This window comes from Balaenoptera acutorostrata, chromosome 2 (genome assembly GCF_949987535.1).
Source record: "Balaenoptera acutorostrata chromosome 2, mBalAcu1.1, whole genome shotgun sequence".
NCBI lineage: Eukaryota > Metazoa > Chordata > Mammalia > Artiodactyla > Balaenopteridae > Balaenoptera > Balaenoptera acutorostrata.
The window spans coordinates 177,366,787-177,386,969 of NC_080065.1; the positions used below are offsets into that span (position 1 = coordinate 177,366,787).

At 56.8% G+C, this 20,183-nt stretch overlaps 1 protein-coding gene across 5 annotated transcripts in view; it reads right to left on the reverse strand.

Annotated features, from left to right (window-relative positions):
• ADGRL1 (adhesion G protein-coupled receptor L1) overlaps positions 1-7,880 on the reverse strand; it is a 45,725-nt gene extending 37,845 nt beyond the window's left edge. For 4 of the 5 annotated variants that reach the window (XM_057540141.1, XM_057540140.1, XM_057540142.1 and 1 more), the window contains exon 1: positions 6,995-7,149. The gene's annotated coding sequence lies outside the window, so the exon portion shown is untranslated. Of the gene's footprint in view, positions 1-6,994; positions 7,150-7,177 lie in introns of those variants that run through there. The other variant, XM_057540144.1, reaches the window with a different exon arrangement.
• Between the last annotated feature and the right edge of the window lie 12,303 nt (positions 7,881-20,183).

The window sequence follows — 20,183 nt, forward strand, 5'->3', positions numbered from 1 at the left end:
AGGGTTCTTGTTAATTTGTTTAATGAACAAAGATGAACCAGACCCATAGAAGAGGTTGTCCATTCAGTGGATAGTTACCTAGCTTCCACCTGGTCACAAGTGCTTTGGAGGAAAATAGGCTTGTAGGGAAGAGAGAGAGTGAAGGGGGTATGCGTAGGTGCAAATGTAGATGGGGTGGTCAGGGAACACCTGGCCAAGAAGGTAACATTTTAGCAAAGGTCTCAAGGAGGGGAGCCATCTAGGTACTGGAGAAAGAGTATCCAGGCAGTGGGAACAGCATATGCAAAGGCCCTGAGGTAGGAATGTGCTGGAGTGTGGCTCTGGCCCAGTGAGTGAGGGGAGAGAGGGAAGAGGTGAGGGCGGGTTTACAGGGCAGAGCGAGCAGGGCCTGTGGGAGTGAGGTGGGAGCCGTGGACGTTCTGAGTGGGGACAAGACGTGCCCTGACTCGGGTACTCACAGACTGCTGCTGGCAAGGGGAGATCAGACTGTGTATGTGAGGAGGGGTGCTGCTGAGAGCAGAGGGTGCGCCCCACCCCCTCCCTCCTTGTTTCTCCAGGTCCACACTGCTGTCAGAACCAGAAACCTGCACTTTCCCCCTCCCCCTCCCCTTCCCTCTGCCTTCCAACCGATCATCTACTAAATCATGTCAACTCTGTCTCGAAAGCCCCACACGGGTCCATCTCTAATGTCTCAAGGCCTTCACCTGGGCCTTCACCTTGACAGCTGCGGCGGCCTCCTACCCACACTGGCCTCTCCACTCCCCCCGCCCGCCCCGCCCACCCACCCTCTGCAGTTCTCTCCTACAAAGCAAGCCAGAGGGAGCACATGCTAAACATTCCAACCATGTCTCATGGGCCTTGACCCCTTCACAGGCCTCCCCAGCCCCGTGGACAAGTAGAAATGCAAACCCACAAACAGTCCTTCGGCCCCCAAGACCGGCGTCCTCTCTCCCCACCTGGCCAGGAAATGTCTTTCCTTCCCCTCCTGAGCCACCCGCTTCTTTCTGACCTCAGGGTGGGCCCCTCCCTCTCACAAACTCTCTCTGTCCTCCACTTTATCCCTCTTTCCCCTCCAGATCTTAGCTGGGAAGCCCCCTCCACCAGGAAGCTCTCCCTGACTTGCAGGCCAACCGGGCACCTCTTTGACGCTCCTCGCCACAGTGGGTTGGTACCATGGTGGCCTGTGGTCCATTTCCACCCCAAGGTGTTCCCTGACTGGCCACAAGCCTCGCACTCACTCCAGGCATGCAGAGCAGTGCTGAAAACAGTCATGGGAGCCAGGGCCTGAGGCAGAGTGCATGGAAGAAGGCTCTGGGGCCCTCTGCTACCACCAGACTAGCAGCGAAGGGGCAGAGACCAGAGGGATGGGGAGACGCTGCTCGGCAGGGCGAGAGGGAAGAGGCCCTGGGTCTCAGGGTCCTAGGTTCAAATCCCAGCTGTGCCCATTTTAGGCCGTGTGACGAGGCCCCCACCTCTCTCCTCTGCATTCTGTCTCTTCCCCAGGGAAACGGGTTGAAAGTCTCACAACACTGGTTATGGGGCTTAGAAGTGGTATCCAGCAATCCTATGCGTCTCTTTTAGAGCACGTACTGTGTACCAGGTGCTGATCTAGGTGCTGGAGAGACAGCCAGGCACGAGCCAGACGTAAACAGGTCAATCCCGTGATGTACTAGTGTTGTGTGTATGTGTGTGTGTGTGTGTGTCATGCAATCTTAAATACGGTGATGGGGAAAGGCTGGACACGTCAGCAAAGCTCTGGGAAGCTGAGGGAGGAGCTACAGAGGTGCCCAGGGAGGAGAAGACTTGTGCAAAGGCCCCGGGGCTGGCCGGGGCCTGCATGTTTGAGAACCAGTGAGGGAGCGAGCACAGGGGAGTGGGAGGAGGTGAGGGCAGGGAGGTGAAAGGGACAGACAGCACCAGACTTGCCCCCAGTGGGGCTGTCCCTCTGCTGATGAGGGTGCATTCTCGGATGCCCTGACCTCCACCACCAGGGGCAATGGGGCGGGAGGGGGGTGGTGCTGCAGGGTGGGAGTTGGGCACCTGTGGCCTGGACACTGCCCACAGCCAACGGGCTGAAAATGGTTTTGCCACTTTCAAAGGGTTAAGAAGAAGAGGGAGAAGAAGACTAGTAAGCCCACCAAAATCTCCAATACTTGCTGTCTGGGTCTTCACAGAGGGACTTTGCCGACCCCTGATCTACAGCAGAGGTACTTACCTGGGAGGGTGCACAATTTTGCTCCTCTTCCCAGGCTGTTTGGCAATGTCTGGAGACATTTTTAGGTGTCACAACTGGTGGGGGGGGGGGAGCAGGGGGGCATGCTATCGGTATCTAGAGGGTTGAGGCTAGGGACGTTAAAAAGTCCTGTGATGCACAGGTCACTCCCCCTGCCGAGAATGACACAGCCCCAGTGTCAGGAACGCCACAGCCGGGAGACCCTGCCCTGGGCCCCTCACCTGTCTGCACCACCTCCCCGACCCTGGACAGGAGCACCCACCTGGCGGCCTGGCCTACCGGGTATTCTTAGCCCCTGAGGGAGAGGCCCTGGCTATTTTTAGCTTTTGGGGGGGGGGTGGGCAAGGCTATTTTTAGCCTGGGCATCTATTTATTGCAATTTTTATCTTCCCCAAATTTTGGAGTTGGGGGGAGGGTGGCAGGGGGGCTTCTACTTGGCTAATTCCCCAGTGCCGGCACAGACCCCTGAAACAAGGGTGGGGCGTGAGAGAGAGCCTGGGCTAGTGCCCCCACGAAGGAGGGGTTGCTCAGTCCTTGACCGTGGCACTCCTACCCCTGGCAAGGGCAGGGGGGCCCCACATTACCCTCCAGGCTGTAAACCCTACATGCACGCAGCCCTGCAGAGGAGCTGCCTCCCCATGCTGACACCCTCACACACAAGAGCACCCATGAGGCCACCCCAGGGAGAGGCCTCACAGGTGTCTGCATGGGACAGGTGCAGAGCTGGCCTGGTCTGGCCCCTGGTGGGTAGCCCTGGATCCCCCAAAGGGACCGGGGTCGATGGGGAGCCCTCACTGTGCAAAGCCTGGGGGGAGTCCCCTGGGGTCTCCAGTCCTTTGAGAGGCCCCCTCCCACTTAGCTAAGAGTTCTTGAGCATCTACTGTGGGCCAGGCATAAGTCTAGGCACCTGGCATCCGAAAGCAAACCAAGTAACAAATTCCCTGAGCACTTGGATCCTGGTCGGGGAGACAGACAATAAACAAACAGGCACAATAAATCAGGAAATTACAGAGTGTGCGAAAGCCATCCGCGCTACGGAAAGTCAGGAAGCGGGTGGGAAGCTGCAATTTTAAACAGGTTGCATGGGTAAAGGTTACTGAGGAGGTGACATCTGAAGCGGGTGAGGGAACAAAGTCTTTGCAGATGTCTGGGTGAGGGGTCCAAGTGAAGGAGCGGCCAGTGCAAAGGTCCTGGGGTAGGACTGCTTTTAGGAGCAGTGAGGAGAGAGGGGGTGAGGGGAAAGAGGTGATAGGGAAGGTCATGCAGGTTTGGACCACAGGACACCCCACGGGATTGGGATTTGCTGTGGTGCCAAGATGCAGGGGCTGCTGTTTTCCGAGTCGAGGGCTGCCTCTCCCCAGCTGGGACTCTGGCCCTTCTGGATGGGGAGACACAAGCCTTCTCCCCCACTGCTGCGATAGGAGCCCCTTGACTGAAATTGCTTTTGTCACTAGACTGTGTGCTCCCTGAGGACAGGACTGTGGCACTGTCCCCACGGCATCCCCAGCACAGCGCCTAGTGAAAAGACACTTGGCAAATATTCACAGATTTCATGAAGAGGTGCACCCAGCCTCGCTCCAAGGAGCCCCACATACATACACCTGGGAGCACGCCTGCAGGTGCCCACAAGATGCAGAGAGCTGCTCACACATGGAAACACACCCCCCCACCCCCCCACACACACTGCCAGCCCCTCTGCAAAACTCACAAACACTAGCACACAAGAGACCCTCATGAACATAGGACCAGCCTGTCGGGCACGTGGCCGGCTGCACACAGGCTCGTCCAGGTCACCATCCAAATCACACAGAACAGGTACACACAGGTGCAGACAGCTGTGTAACACAGGACTGGATTCTAGGGGCAGTGGGACCCACTTCCAGACCTCTGTTCAGCAGCCCCCTCCCACCTGGGACCCCACTTTCTTTTTCATCACGGTGGCCAAGGCGAGAGCTGGGAGGAGTGCTGGTGCAGTCAGGTCCAGCTCCAGACCCAGGGAACCCCCATCTCAGGAGCCTCTCCCCCCGACCCCCGCCTCCCTGGAGGGTCTGGAGGAGGGGAAATGTCTGGCGTCTGGAAATTGAATCCTCGGGAGGAGCCCACACAGAAACCACAGCCCTCTGTGTGTCCTTGGCCACACGTCTGGCTGGAGAGGTAGGAGGGGGCAGAGACCGAAAACTTCAGCTCCCCGTGGCCAGCGGGTGGGGACATCGGGGATCCCGCTCCTCCTGTTCTCCATCACGGGCACCCATTCTGGGGCCAAGCAGCACAGCCTCCTGGGATCGGCACCCTCACCCCCAGATGCCCAGGCTGGGGCTGAAGCGCCACACTCTCTCCTGCCATCCTGGGCACCCAGGGAGGACGCAGATGCCAGGCGCAGGCAGCAGGCAGCCCCGCACATGCAGGTGGACCCCAGGCCGGGACCAGATCGCTTGATGCGAACAGACTCTAGAGCATCCAGGGCGCCCGCTGGTCCCTCCCCCACTGGCCGGCAGGGTCCTCCTTGGGCCCCCCAGGAGAAGAGGCTCCCCAGGGCAGGCTGGGAATAGAAACCAGGCTTAGAGTCTCCTTCCTTCCACCTCCTCCCTGCAGGCCCCACAGCCCAGATGCGCTGGTCCCCAGCTACCTGCCCTCCCCCAACCCTGGGCATCATCTCCACGTCCAAGGGCAGACATAGCGCGGGTGATCCTGCCTTAGGCCGGCTCCCCACGAGTGGATGTTGGGATGGGCACCCCCTGGAGTGAGGGAGGGCCTGGTAGGGCATTGGAGAGCAGGAGTAAGAAGCATGGGGTGAGCTAAGGCCCCGTGGGAGGTCAATGAGGAAGAGGAGGAAGAAGGTGGCAATGCCATCAGGAGGGCCGGGCACTCACATGTGAGCACACACGCATGTGCTCGGTGCGTGGGGGCCATTGTTGCCAGCCAGGGATCGAATTAGTTCCCTTTTCTGCTTTCCAGATGATTTTTCATCTCTGTAATTAATGGGCAAGTCAGTTCTGAACAGCATGGCAGGCAAATTACTAGTTAGGAAGATCACGGATAACTTTCTCGATATGATAATGAAGGTTGTATTCCTTCTCTTAGTCTCCCTGTTTTCATCCTACTTTTAAGTAATAAATTCGGCATTAGTGGGAGGGGAGTGGGGAAGAAGGAGAAGTCACCTGCCCCCAGAGCTGGGGCCTGACCCAGGCCGACCGGGAAGTCCTCAGCCCCTGGCCATGGGGCAGATGGAGAGGATGAGAGACGGGGACCCTCCGTGGGGCACCCTGACACCCCGATGACCGATTCAGGGCATCAGGCCTAGGAGAACACGTGGAGGGCAGGGAGCCCCCAGGCTGCTAGCCAGGGTGAAGGAGTTGGGACTGGGGTCAGGTTACAGGCTTATGCCGGCCCTTTGGGTGCTGGAGAGGGGAGCAGAGATCAACGGCCTCTCCCCAAGGAGAATCGAGATCCACAGGCCCGGAGCAGATATCCACTCTCAAGCGTAGTACCCCACACCTATCCTCACACTGTCCAACCCCCTCTCCTCGATGACTCCTGAAGCAGCTAAGAGAACAGGGCAAGCAGAGAGAGGGAGAGAAAGAGAAAGAGAGAGGCGGAGAGACAACCAGCCATCTTGGCAGCCATTTTGAACCCCTCCCCCTGCTCCCCCCTGCACACCACATGTTTGGAGGTGGGCAGCAGAACCCAGGCCCTGGGTCCTGCAGAAGCCGGGAGGAAAGGGGGCCCTGTTCTCAAGGCTGGGATGGAGGGACACCCACTCAGCTGCCATGACTTTGGGGGGAGAGGTGGGGGAGGGAAGAGTGGACTTCGGGGAAGGTACAGTGAGGTGCTGGGTAGGCATGGGGCTGGGTGCTGACCGAGACTGGAAGACTAGAGACAGGTATGTGCGTGCGGGCTGTGTGCAGGCAGGGGGCTGGCGGTCTTCAGATGGGTGCCAGGGGTGCACTGGAGAAATGCCTGTGGGGCCACTTTTTGGCCAGGGCTGGAGCACACACAGCGCTGCCCACCCTCTTCTGCACGGACTCCTGTCACAGGACCCTCAGATGGAAAGATGACAATTGAAACCCCAGGCTCTACCCAATGAACACCTGGGAGAGAGGGAGGGCTTGCTCTCAAAGCCCGAATCCGGGTGGCTTAAACCCCACAGCTTCCCACGCTTAACCGGGTACCGCGGAGAGAAGATGCTCTCGGTGGCTACAGCCGGCCAGACACCCAGACAGACCCCTCCCCATCCCCCGCGCCTCTGCCTCCCAGAGAAAAACAACCCCCAGGCCGGCATCCTGCGGTGCCAGCCCCCAACGCGGCTCCTCTGGGGACCGGGGCCCGCGCGCGGCGCGCACACGCACCCTCTCCGCTCACACCCAAACACCTACACAAACAGGGCGCCAAGCACCCGCGCGCACACGCACCGGGGACACGCAGGCACCGCCGCGCCGCTTCCCCACAAAGGCTGGCGCGCGCGCGGGCACACGCAGCCACGCGCGGGCACACTCGCGGTCCCCTCCCCCCACCGGCACCCCGCGGCCGCGCATCCGCACCCCCGACACTCCATGGGGGCTGCCCCTCCCGGTCCCCTGGCCGGTGCGGGTGAGGTGCAGGCCGCCCTCGATTTCCTTCGCGCTCCTGTGCGGTAACCCGCGGCTCCAGTATCCCCTCCCCCTTCCCGGCTAGCACAGGCCCCGGCTCCCATCTTCCCTACCTCGGCCCACACACCTGGCCCAGGTACGGCGTCCCCCTCGCCCTGGGCCCGCAGACACTCACCTGTCCAGCACCGCTCCGGGGTCGGCTTTGCGGGTCTCTCCTGCGGCTCCGCGAACCCAGGCCCCCCGCCCGGCACATCTCCCGGAACCGGGGCTGGGGGGAAACGGGCGAGGGTTGGCGGGGCCCAGCACCGCCGCCACCAACCAAAAATTAAAAAAAAAAAAAAAAAAAAAAGCGGATTACACAGCTCCAAAGGCGGCCCCCTCGCGGCAGCAGAGACTCGGGGCTGGGGGCGACCGGGTCCGCGCCCCTCCCAGGGAGGGAGGCGGCGGAGGCGGCGGGGCGGGGGCGGTGTCAGAGCTCCGGGGGCTGGGGCGAGGCGGAGCCCCCCGAAGAGGCGCTAGCAGCTGCACGCATCTCCCCCGCAGCTCCGCGGCCCCGACGGAGGCTGCACGTGTGCGCCCAGGCGACTTCCCAGCCCCCTCCGACGGTGGCAGCCGAGGAGTTAACGGGGCAGCTGGGGCGCCCCTGCAGCCCCCCGCCGCCCGGCGGCGCCGCTCCGGGGCCCGCGGGGCCCCATCCGCCGGGGCCTTCTCGGCAGACGGCGGGGCGGGGGCGCCGCAGCGCCGACAGCTCCCGCGCCGACGGCTCGGGCTCCCCGCAGTGGCCGCAGGGGGCTCGGATAGGGGGCGGGCGCCGCGGGGCTTGAGGGGGGGCGCGGCTGTAGGCGGGCGAGGCGGTGTCGCGCCCCCGGGGTGGCTGGAGGGGGGGCGCTCAGCCGGGCCCGTGGGCACCGCAGGACGCGCGGACAGAGCCGGCGCCGGGCACCAGCAATGACAAGCCGCCTGCTCGCCCCTCTCTCCGGCGCACCAGCTCCAGGAGGGGGGCGCGGGCGTGCATAAAACGCGGCGCGGAGCCGCCGCCCAGGACCGGCCGCAGCAACCTGCCCGAGCGCACCGGAGGCCGGCCCGAAAACCCGGGATGGATTTTCCTCCCCTTCGCCCCCTCTAGCCCCTCTGGAAAAAGGGGAGAGGGAAGGAAACGTGCTGGATCCCGGCGTTGGAACGGGAAGTGGGGGAGGGGAGACAAGCTCAAGGAAGACCCGGAGCGGATTTTGCCCTTAGCGAAGTAAAGGAAAGGCGCGGAGCCCGGTGAGGGGAGAAATGGGAGAGATCTGGAAGGGGTATGCAAAACCCGGGTTGGATTAGATGGAGATGGGAGGAACGAAGGGAGCTGCGACAAGGCCAAATGCACCCGGGGCACGCAAATTTCGGGCCGGATTCTTCCTCGGGAGATGGAGTAATGCGTCATGCCTAATGCAGTGGAAACAAGCAAGACCTGGCCTAGAGTTCCCAGACCTGGGCTCGCAGGGGGCTCCAGGAGGGGGCTGCTTAGCGGCTGGGGCGCGTGGGCCGTCTTCCTGGCAGCGACGTGCAAGAAGGAGGGGCAAAAGGAGGGATGGACTCGGACACGAAAGGATCCGGAGCGCTGGCTGCACCGAAGCGGGCAGGTAAAAGCGGTTTCAGGATCCAGGGGTGATGCGAAGGGAATGCAATGAGGAGGCAGCTACCCTGGGAGACCAGACCTAAAATAAAAGGCGAGGGAGGGCCGCAAAGCCAGGACTGGAACGTGCGGGATGGGACAAGACCCCCAGCAAAAGATCCCTGGCAACTGGACAAGGGCTTGGAGCTGACCGGGCCGGAGGAGCGGGGAGGGGGGTGTTAGGGGGAGGTTAGTATCTGTATAAACACCTCAAACATCTCGCTTTGGGAGGGGGGCGGGGGAAGGGAGGAAAAAAATTGAATTTTAGGTTCTCGGCAAGAGCAAAAACTCGGTACGGATTTCCACAGCCTAGCAACTACACTGCAGCTGGTGGACTTGAAGAAGTAGGGCAAGGAACCAGCGGGCTCCTAGGCATCTGGCCGAGTGAGGCGAGGGGCAGGTTTCAGGCTGAGGCTACCGAAGGGAGCCCCGCACCCCCCATCCCCCCGGGGTGGGGAAGGCAGTCCGACTTGGCTTGGATCCCCGGAGCCAGAGCTGTGACTGCCAAGACCCACAGTGGGGACTATAAAACCGGGTCCCGGGCCAAAAATAGGCACTTCGGCAGAATAGACAGCTCAGTGCAGGGTGGGGGCTGAGGAAAAACTGGAGGGGGGGGGGTGGCAAGAATCCTTGAGGGGGGCGGGTACGGGAAGGTCCTGAGAGGTAAGATCCGGTGAGGATCTCGGGAGAGCGAACCTGGAAGCCTGGCATTTTATGAAAGATGGGTGCAACGCGAAGACTGATGGATGGGGAGGAGCAAATCCCTGGCTTGGATCCTCGGGGAAGGGAGTCCATCCAAGGGAGGCCTAAATAGTAAACCGGCCAGTTGATACAAAGTCTGGGCTGAATCTTGGCAGACACAGAGTGGGCAACAGTGGGGGGAGTAGGGCAGACAAGTCCCGATCTGTATTATAGAGGAAGGGGACTGGCTGAGGATGGGGAGGGGGGCAAACCCTTGTCTCTATCTCCAGGGAAGAGAATGCATTACCACCCCAACTTGGCTCTGCAGAATGGGTGAGGAATTGGGAAAGAGTGTGGAAGTAACAGCGGGTTAGGTGGCATGGTAAATACACAAAACTTGGGGCAGACTAAGATGGGAACTATGAATTTCTAAGAAAGCCTAAAGGGAACATCTGCAAGTGAATTAACCTGTCCTCTAAGAATCCCTTCCCAGAAGCCTGTCTGGTGGCTGTGGCTGAATTTAGGGAAAGGCAGAGACTCCAGACTTCCAGGCTGGCTGGGTAACCAGGGGCTACCTCTAAGGCACCCACCACCCTCCTCCCCCTGCTGTGGGCACCCATCATTTCAGGGCAGGGATTCTTATAGCCTGGAACCTGGGCCAAATCCAGCCCCCAGACTTCAGGGGTGGAGAGAGTAAGTGGGCTACCTTTGTTCCTCCTTCACACCCAGGATTCCCTGGCTGCAGACTTTGGGCCTTAAATCTGGGTGACCCGGCCCATCAGCTGGATCTGAGGGACCAAATACATATGAAGTTGAGGTTGGTGGCTGCGGAAAGGATCCCATCCATCTGTGGTTGGTGCAATACCAGGATGGGAGAATGGGGGAGGTTCCACGTCTCCACACATCAATTTCCCACTTTGAGGCATCTCGACGGCACCTGGTAGGACCCATGGAAGGCTTTGAGGTGTTGGGGAGAGGGGGCGGAGCCACAGGGGGCAACCAGGAACCCTCCCCCCACATCCACACTGTCAGCTTTCTATAAACACAGCAGGACTGAAAGGGGGAAAAACGTGCATCTCAGGGAAAGCTGAGCATCTCCAGAGCCCTCTGGCTCCAAGCCTCCTCCCACCACTCCACCCTCCGGCCCTGAGCAGTCCACTCACTTCCCTCTGTGGAGCAACCCTAGGAGCCTATGAGGGTGCCTGGGAGATGGCTCTAACTTGCATTCTTCAGTGGCTGCGAGAAGCCGTGTCTTTAACTTATATGAGGGTAAGGAGTGACATGCTTTAAGAAACCCCCGGCTCAGTTTGGAAAAATCCTGGCCAGGACCCCCTCCCAGCCCCTCCTATTTCTCCCAAAGCCCGTGGTCAGCGGAGCACCCCTGGTCGTGGCCGGGATCAGTTCACTAGCCTCCATTCCATCTCGGTTTTCTGGCCTCACGGGCGAGGGGCTCACGAGGCGAAGGATAAGTAGAGGCTGGGGGCGCGAAACAGCCCCAGCGCCTCTTCTCTCCCAAGACCCTGGGCTGCGCAGTCGCAGTGGAGGCCGCTCCAGCAGCCCGGCTCCGGAAACTAACGCGTCCGCGCGCGCGCAGTCTCGCCCGGGCTCCGAGTGCCCAGCACTGCGCGTGTCCGTCCCCGCGACCAGGACGCCCTACTCCCTACTACCAGGGCGCTCCTCGCTTCGGGCATCCAACCTTGTGCCTCGGGATTCCCACGCCCAGCGTGACCCGCGCCTTGGATACCCAACGTCCTGTGCATCCTGAGCCTGGACGTCCCACTTTTCTCTGCACCCTGTGCCAGAAAACCCCCGCACCCATGTTGCCCCACGCCTAGGACACGCCACGTAGCGATCCCCCGGCGTCTTGGAGACCCTACATTCTGCGCACCTAGCACCTGGGGCACCCTGTACTCAGACGTGGATGGCTCTGCTCACCTGTGCCCTCTGCCCTCGCCCTGTGCCCTCCATGTGTTGTGCCCACTGCTTCAGGCTCTTAATGCTGACCGTCCTGGGCGCTGCGCTCCTCCACCCTCCCTTGTCCCCAGTGCTCTGTGTCCTCTGTCTCAGGCCTGGCGCCCTCAATCATGGGTGTCCTACCTTGGGTTCCTTAGGTCCGGTGTGCGGCGGGGGTGGGGCGCAGACCCAGAACACGTGCGAGGGGGGAGCGGGGCTTGAGGTTGGGGATGAAACACGTTCCTGGATTCAGGAACAACGCTCAGACCTCCACTGCCCAGCAGGCGTCCCCAGCAGGCTCGGCACAGGATGTACAACCCTGAGGGTCTTCTCATCATTCGGTTCATGTATTCATTCCTTCCATTTATTCTTCAAACACAGAGGACCCCTGCCAGCCTTTAGTGTGGCCGGGTGCTAGGTGCTGAGAATGCCCTAGTGGCCTGGCAGCAGGACGGGAGGCCCTCTCCGGGTGCATCCCCACCCCGTGGGTAAGGCAGCCCCAGAAAGCATGATGGAAGTAGCTCTGCAAAGTGAGCAGGGGGCTAGGGGAGTGGATGGTGAATCTGTCCAAGCCTTGAGGGGTGGGTGGGTGGTGTTCTGTGTGCCCCTGGCTCTCCTGGAAGCTCCCTGTACCCCCATCTTGGGCAGTGACTGAGCCCCGTTCTGTCCTATGCTTTCACTCAAATGAAAAGCCAGGTAAAGTGGTCTCAGAATTGAGCTGGGAGGATATTGTGTGGGCGGGGATTAATTCCAACTGCTATCTTTGGGTGGGGGGGAGGTATGCATTCAGTCAACAAGCATGTATTGAGCACCTGCTAGGTGCTGGGGACACAGCAGTGAATAAGGCAGACAAGCTTCTCTGTTCTTGGGGCTGACATTCCAATCAGGAAGACAGATGAGAAATCAGACAAAAGATACAGGGTGTCAGATGATGATAAGTGCTATGGAAGAAAATTAAGGAAGGAAGACAGAAATTTTAGATAGAGGAGGTCAGGGAAGACCTCACTGAGAAGGTGGTATTTGGGTAAAGACCTGAAGAGATGGGAGGAGTCATGGGGAGATCTGAGGGAAGGGGGTTCCAGGCAGAAGGAACAGCCCATGTAAAGGTCCTGAGGCAGAAATCATGCCGGGTGTTCAAAGGATCCATGAGAGGGCCTGTGTGGCTGGAGGGAGGGAGTAAGGGCAAAAGGAGGAGGAGGTGAGGGTAGGGAGGTAACGGGCCGGATCGTGCTGGCCTAGTGTGCTTTGGGGAGAACTGATTTTTGCTTGGAGTCAGCTGGGAGCAATGGAAGATTCTGAGCAGAGGAGGGATGTCCCCTGACTTAGATGTTCACAGGTGCCCTCTGGCCCTGGTGGGGGAACAGAGTGTGGGGGTCAAGAGCAGAAGCTGGGGGACCAGAGAGGAGGCAACTGCACTGGTCCAGGTGATCAATACTGGGGTAGGAGCAGGGAGGTGACAGGAGGTGAGCACCGGGCGGATTCTGGGTGTACTTTGAAGGTGGAGCAGATACATGGGAAGTGGGATGCAAGGGAAAGAGGCAAGTCAAAGCCTGTGGCCGGAGCACCTGAAAGGATGGAGACCCTCGAAGGAGGGGTGGTTTTGGAGGTTAGATCCAGGAGTTACATTTGGTTTAATAGATATTCAAGTGGAGGTGTCTGAGTAGGTGACTGAGGAGAGACCCAGGCTGGCTGAGAAGTGGACCGAGTCTCATTTAGTCTTTATTTTTGGCCTTTTTTAAACAGCTTTATTGAGGTATAATTCACATGTCATACAATCTACTAGTCTTTTTTTTTTTTTTTCTAATGGTTATCTTTATTGTTTTTTATTTTTTGCTGCACCGCATGCAGGATCTTAGTTCCCTGACCAGGGAAACCTGTGCCCCCTGCAGTGGAAGCATGGAGTCTTAACCACTGGACCACCAGGGAAGTCCCTCATTTACTATTAATGATCACCCCGTGAGGTAGTTACTTTCTCCCCATGTTACAGAAGGGAAAACTGAGGCTTGCCCAAATAGTTAAAAAAATTGAAGTCAGCTTCTGAGCAGGACCGCCTGACCCAGGACCTCGCTTGGAGCCGCTGCCCTGCTACTCAAGTGTTGGTGGTCGCCTGGCTCCCAGCTTCCCTCTGGCTCATCCATTCATCCTCAAACACCAACAGATGGAGGAAGTGAATACTAAGCTCCAGACAGGGCAAGCACTGGGATGAGGCGAATGAGGCACTTCCTGGGCCACAAAACTTAAGAGGATGCCAAAAAAACCTCAGCGATTGAGAAAAATAATATTGCAATGCAATATTTAAGAAACCCAAAATTCATGTAAAAAATCCACACTGACCAAAAGAATCAACTTTTTAAATAAAGGCAGGATCAATATGAGTGCCGTGTGGAGCCATGTTGGAGCCTGAGGGGAAAGGGAACGTCGGGAAAACTGGTGCTATATTTTTATTGAAGATTTTGACATTTTGTTCATCATGAATTTTTGCATGAATTTTTTTTTTTAAGTATTGCATTAAAATATGCTTTCTCTTTTTTTTTTGCCTCACCCTGGTCCTGACACTGCTTCCAGGCTCTGTTTTGGAAGCTGAGGGTATGATGGTGAATAAGAGACACAAAGCCACTGTCCTCCTGGAGCTTGCACTTTATTGGGGAGGCTGGTGATTCACTAGTAACAAGAAGAAAATTTCAGAACGTGAGCAATTCTATGAAGGAAAAAGCAATGAGGAATCATGAGATGGGATGTGGGTGAGTATGATTTAGGCTGAGGTGGCTGGGAGGGTTGTGCGTGTGGAGACGTTTGAGCAGAGACCTGAAAGCGGAAAGGAGCTCATCATGTGCAATCTGGGGGAAGAGTGTTCCGAGAAGAGGAAACAGTAAGTGCAAAGGTCCTGTGGTTGGAACAGACAGGACTATTTGAAGAGCAAGAGGGCCAGCTTGGTGGGACCACCTGACACAGCCTGAGAGGCTGTGGGGAGGGTCTGGATTAGATTCTCAGTGACAGGAGGAGCTAAGGGAAGACTATGAGCAGGGGGATGGCGTGGTCTTATTTGAACATTTAACAGATCATAGGATTAATAAATACAACATAGAATTACCATGTGACCCGGCAATTCCACTCTTAAGTAAGTATCTATAAGAATTGAAAACAGGTATCCAAATAGATAATTGTACACCAGAGTTCAAAGCAGCACTATTCACAGAAGCTTGAAGGTGGAAACAACCCAAATGTTCATCAATGGTTGATCAGATAAATAAATGTTGTATAATCATTATTCACCCGTAAAAAGGAATGAAGTTCTGATACATGCTACAATGTGGATGAACCTTGAAAACATTATGCTGAGTGAAAAAAAATCAGACCTAAAAGGTCATGTATTGTATGATTCCATTGATATGAAATGTCCAGAATGGGCAAATCCATAGAGACAGAAAGCAGATTGGCGATTGCAAGGGGCTGGGGGAGGGGGGAGGGCAAGTTACTGCCACTGGATACAGAGTTGTCTTTTAGGATGATGAAAATGCCTTGGAACTAGATAGAGGTGATGGTTGTACAACACTATAACATTGTGAATGTACTAAATGCCACTGAATAGTTCACTTTAAAATGGTTAGTGGTTAGTTTTGTGAATTTTACCTCAATTAAAACAAAATTATAGAGAGGATGTGAGAGGGAGCCAGGAGACTGGGGAGATGGATTTCACCCTCCAGGTGAGGGCGGTGGAGGCCTGGAACAGGATGCTGGGGAGAAGTGGTCAGATTTGAGGCATAGTCTAGGGTCAGAGCCAACAGGACGCCCTCCCTCCATGCACCCCCCTCCCCCATCAGGACTACTCAAATGTCACCTCTTGATCACGCTGTTGAAAACTGCAAACACTCCACCATCCTCACTCCCGGAAGGCAAGAGTCCAGGAAGCCTCCCGGGTCCTGTCTGAGCACCAGCAGGCAGGCAGCAATGGTGGTCCATTCCCACCAACTGGGAGGGGAGGCCAGTTGGGCTGCGCTTCCCTCCCCGGCCGCTAGGGGCCGCTGCCCCGCTGCTCTGCGGCCGCCAGGTGAGGAGGCCCATCCTCTTCCCCACCAGGTGCGCTGGAGGCAAGTCCCAGGGGCCAGGGGAGGAGGGTGAAGAGCGCAGGGCGAGGGGAGGACTCCGGGGTGAGGGGACGAAGTGGGGGGAAGGGAGAGAGCTGTGAGTGTCCGACTTGGGGGCTGCTGAATGGGGGGAGGATAAAAAGCCATGGGGAGGTTGGAGGAGTCGGGTAAGGAGCAGGAGACGGCTGGCTGAGTGCTTGGGAGAGACGAGGGGTGAGGAGGGAAAGCTGAGGGGTCTGGCGGAGGGCGGGGGTGGGGGGTGGAGGTGGGGGACTACCGAGGGCGTAGAGCACAGTTGGTGGAGGGAAGACAGGTGAGGAGTCAGGGAGAGTCCTGGAGGTGAAGGACGTGACTGGGGGACATTTGGACAGTGCATGGGCGGCTGGGATGGTTGGGGGGGTGGGCCTGGCCTGTGAGAAATTAAGGACCCCAGGGAAGGGGCCCTGCATTTTGCCAGCCATTGCTGGTATGGACTGTGGGGGGACGGGCGAGGAGGGTAGTTTCTCAGGCCTTGACCGCTAGGGCCAGCAATGGGGAAAGAGCTCCTGAGGAGTGAGGTGTGCATGTCAAGCTCCGCCTAGGAACCCAGCTTGCTCCTGCAACCTGGCAGGAGGGCTCTCGCTCTCTCTTCTTCATGCCCCATGCCCCATGGCCAGTATTCACTGTGCATTGAGTTGGGTGGAGGGCAAATGAAGGAGACAGATGCAGTCCTGCTTGACTGGGAACTGGTAAGGAATCCACGATGTGAGGGATGGAAGACAGGGGCTGTGGGAGAGTTCAAGCTGGAAGCCCTACCCAGCCAGGGGGCTCAGAGAAGGTTGCCCTGGGGAAGTGACCTGTAAGCAGACAGCAGGAACCCACCAGCTGAAGACAGAAGACCCTGGTGGTCTGGGCAGAGAGGGGGTTCTGAGGATGTTGCCAAGAAAAATGCCAGCAGGGTCCAGGCTGCAGTAGGGCAGGAGGAAGGTAAAAAGTGAGTCCCGAACTTGCATGAGCCCAGGACAGATCCCTCAATGCCAGAGGCTGACAAGGCAAGAAAACCAGAAATGGGGCAGGTGTGAGGCAGCGAGGAGGGAGGGTGACACCTGTAGGGAGCCGGATATGCACCCCCTTTTAGGCCGGCAGCCGCTTGCTACTACTCAGCTTCAGCTGAGAGCTACTACATGGGAAGTCAGGCTCGGAATTGACAGAAGAGATTCTTCAAGAGAGAAGTCAGGGGTTTTGTGCAAAATTCCCTGAGCTTTCACTCTCACAGACTGATCTACTAATTGCTGTCAATTGCTCTGACCCAGCAATTCCATTCTCGGGTTTATTCCCAATGGGAATGGGAGCTTCTGCCACCAAAAGGCACATACATGGATGTTCATAGCAGACTCATTCACCATCGCCAGATGCCGGCCACCGGCCATGTGACCATCGACTGGCAAATGGAAAATTAATTGGGGTATACGCATTCAATGGAATACGGTGCAGCAATGAAAAAGAACAAAGTATGGGGACTTCCTTGGTGGTCCAGTGGTAAAGAATCCACCTTACAATGCAGGGGACGCAGGTTCCATCCCTGGTCAGGGAACTAAGATCCCACATGCCGCAGGGCAGCTAAGCCCGTGTGCCACAACTACTGAGCTTGGGCGCCTCAGCTAGAGCCCGCGTGCCGCAAACTACAGAGCCCACGCACTCTGGAACCCACGCGCCACAACTACAGAGCCCACACGCCCTGGAGCCTGTGCACCACAACTAGAGAAGAGAAAACCCACATGCCACAACTAGAGAGAAGCCCGCGCACCACATGAAGAGCCCACACGCCACAACGAAGATCCCGCATGCTGCAACTAAGACCTGACGCAGCCAAAAAGAAAAGAACAAGGTATGAACTCATACACAGCCCTGTGCATGATGCACATAAGACACAAATAGGGTGCACTGCATGATCACATTCTTGTGACACTCAAGGACGGGCAGAAGTAATCTATGGTGGAGTCGGGGGGCCCAGTGTTTCCTAACTTTGGACCACTGACATTTGGGGCTGGATGATTCTTTGTTGTAGGGGGTCTATCCTGTGCATTGGAGGATGTTGAGAAGCATCCCTGGCCTCTGCCCACTAGATGCCAGTAGCATGTGCCTAGTTGAGATAAATGTCCCTTGTGGGAGGGCACAATCACCTTCAGGTGAGGACCACTGGGAAATTGATATTTTGAGGCAAGGCGCTCACCTGAAAGTGGCCTTGGGGAGCTCTCGAGGGACTGGAAAATTCTATATCTTAAGCTATGGTGGTGATCAGGGTGGAACATATTTTTAAAATTCACAGAACTGTATTTTAGAAGTATGTGCTTCACAATAAAAGAGTGAACCCTACAACATGAATGACCCTCAAAAACATGATGCTGAGTGAGAAAAGCCAGACACAAAAGGCCACAGATTACATGACTCCATTTATATCAAATGTCCAGAAGAGGCAAATCCATAGGGACAGAAAACAGATTAGTGGTTGCTGGGGGTGGGGGGCGGGAGTGAAGGGAGGGGGTAATGGAAAGTGGCTAATGGGTCCGGGGTTTCCTTTGGGGTGATAGGAATGTTCTGGAGTTAGCTACTGGTGATAGTTGCACAACACTTGAATATACAAAAATGCACTGAAGTGTATACTTTAAATGGTTCATCTTAGGTGAATTTTACCTCAAAAAGAAGTTATATTTTTTTAAAAAGAGTTAACCCAAACAGGCTGAACAGAACTGGTCCCTGGGCCAGCTTGGCCATTTTGCAATGGAGGGAGGGGATGGTAGGAAAGTGAGGTCACAGCTTCTGTCCAGAGAAAGTGCAGAGCAGGAGCTGTGGGCCTTCTTGGCAAGGGGAGGGCTGCAGCAAAAAGTATGTCTCGGCTCAGGGGAGCGCTCTCTCTTAACCCAACCTGTCAGCCCTGGAAAGAAATTGCAGGCAGGTCAGAGGCCAGCCTGCGAACTGTTGAAGGGAATGCAGAGTTCTGACACGTGGAAGAGAAATGACAACCGCTCAGCTCAGCCTGACGCCACAGAGGCGTGAAAAACACCCACCACAGTACTTGCGGGGTGGGGGTGGGGTGTTCTCTGCGAGCTGGGGGGGCAGATGGGGGCTCACCCCAGCTCTTCGGCAGCTCACAGAGGAGCAGACTTCCCGAGAGCTTGGCCTGCACTGGAAACAGAGGGCCATCGGGTGACATTTGGACGAATGCGCTCCTCCCACCCACCCCCTGCCTTGGGTGGGGCTGGGGGTGGGGGAGGGAACCACCCACTGTGAGCCGGAGGCCGGAGGCCGGAGGCCAGGGGCCAGGGGCTGGGCTGCCAGGCTCTGAGTCTCCACTGGCTTCAAAAGACTGAATGAGTGAAGAGAGAAAGCAAGCAAGCTAAGGGCTCCGGAAGCTGTTGGGACCTGGCTGGTGGGCCAAATGGCGGCCCCCCCACCTAGATATGTCCACCTAGAACCTGGGACCGTGAGCTTATTTGAACACAGTGCCTTTGCAGATATAATGAAGGCTCTTTTGATGAGATGATCCTGGTTAGGGTGAGTCCTAAGTCCAATGACAAGTACCCTTAGAAGAGAAGGGGCAAAGACAGAGGAGAAGGCCATGTGAAGACAGAGGCAGAGATTGGAGTGATACAGCCACAAGTCAAGAACCACCAGAAGCTGGAAGAGGCAAGGAAGGATCTTCCCTTAGAAACTGTGGAGGGAGCACCACCTGGCTGACATCTTGATTTCAACTTTGGTCTTCAGAACAGTGAGAGAATAAATTCCTTATTTTAAGCCACCCCGTTTATGGTCTTTTGTTACAGCAGCCCTAGGGAACGAGTACAGGCCCTGATATTCAATTCTCTGAACATTTACGAAGCCCCTGGAAGGCCTTGTGGTACAGTGGGGAAGGCAAACATTTGAATGGATCACTCCAATATATATATATATATATATATTTTGGCCACGCGGTGAGGCTTGCAGGATCTTAGTTCCCCGACCAGGGATTGAACCCAGGCCATGGCAGTGAAAGCGCTGAGTCCTAACCACTGGACCACCAGGGAATTCCTGGGATCACTATTAATGGAGGAGAGCATGGAGGGATGGACATCCCATGGGGTGGAGGACAGCCTGGGAACTCTGCAGCAGAGGTGACAACAGAGAGCTGGTGACAACACACGCCTATAGAGGACAGTAGGTAATATAAACATGCTGAGCAGCCGGGTCAAGAAGACAACTGCATCAGCAGTAGCACAGGTGACCTTCAGTTCAGTGATGGGGGGCAATAAGGAGTGGTGAGGACTGTGGCAAAGAATAATAATAATTGCTAACATTTATCAGCACTTGCTGATAAGCCCTCTCCTTACACAGTATTAACTCATTTACCCTTGCACCAACTCTAGAGGCAGGTATTATCCCCATTTACCAGGTGGGTTAACTGAGGCATAGAGGCTGTATCACAGTCAGGGCCCTAGGCAGGAAACAAATGGTACATTCAAATTGGGTAATTTGAGCAGAGTTCAACGAAGGGATGAATTTATAAAGCATGGACAGATGTAGAGAACCACAGGGAATAATGCCACACCTTGGGCTAGTAAAGCGGGGAGGGTTAGCACACCTAGGTCTGAGAGGCAAGGGGAGGGAGCAGTTGCCATAAGCTAGAAACACCACAGCCTGCGTGGATGGGGAAAACTTGTGACCTCGAGTGACAGGGACACAGGTGGTCCACAGAGGCCAAACTGGGGAACAAATATCTCTCTCACTTCCCCTCCCCCTCACCCGCAGGGGTCCTCATGGGCTGAATCCAACCTGAGCCAGAGGACCCAGGAGCCCGTTGGGGTCCACACAGCCCAGCCTCCCAGGAAACCAAGCTAGGTGGAGAAGCCAGGAGAATTGCTTCAGGTGGGCAAGCAGAAGATTCCAGAACAGGAAGGTTGAGTGATTCCGTCTGGGTCCAGAGTCCCCTTAACTACTCACCACATGAGAGCCGGCAAACCTGTGCTGTCTCC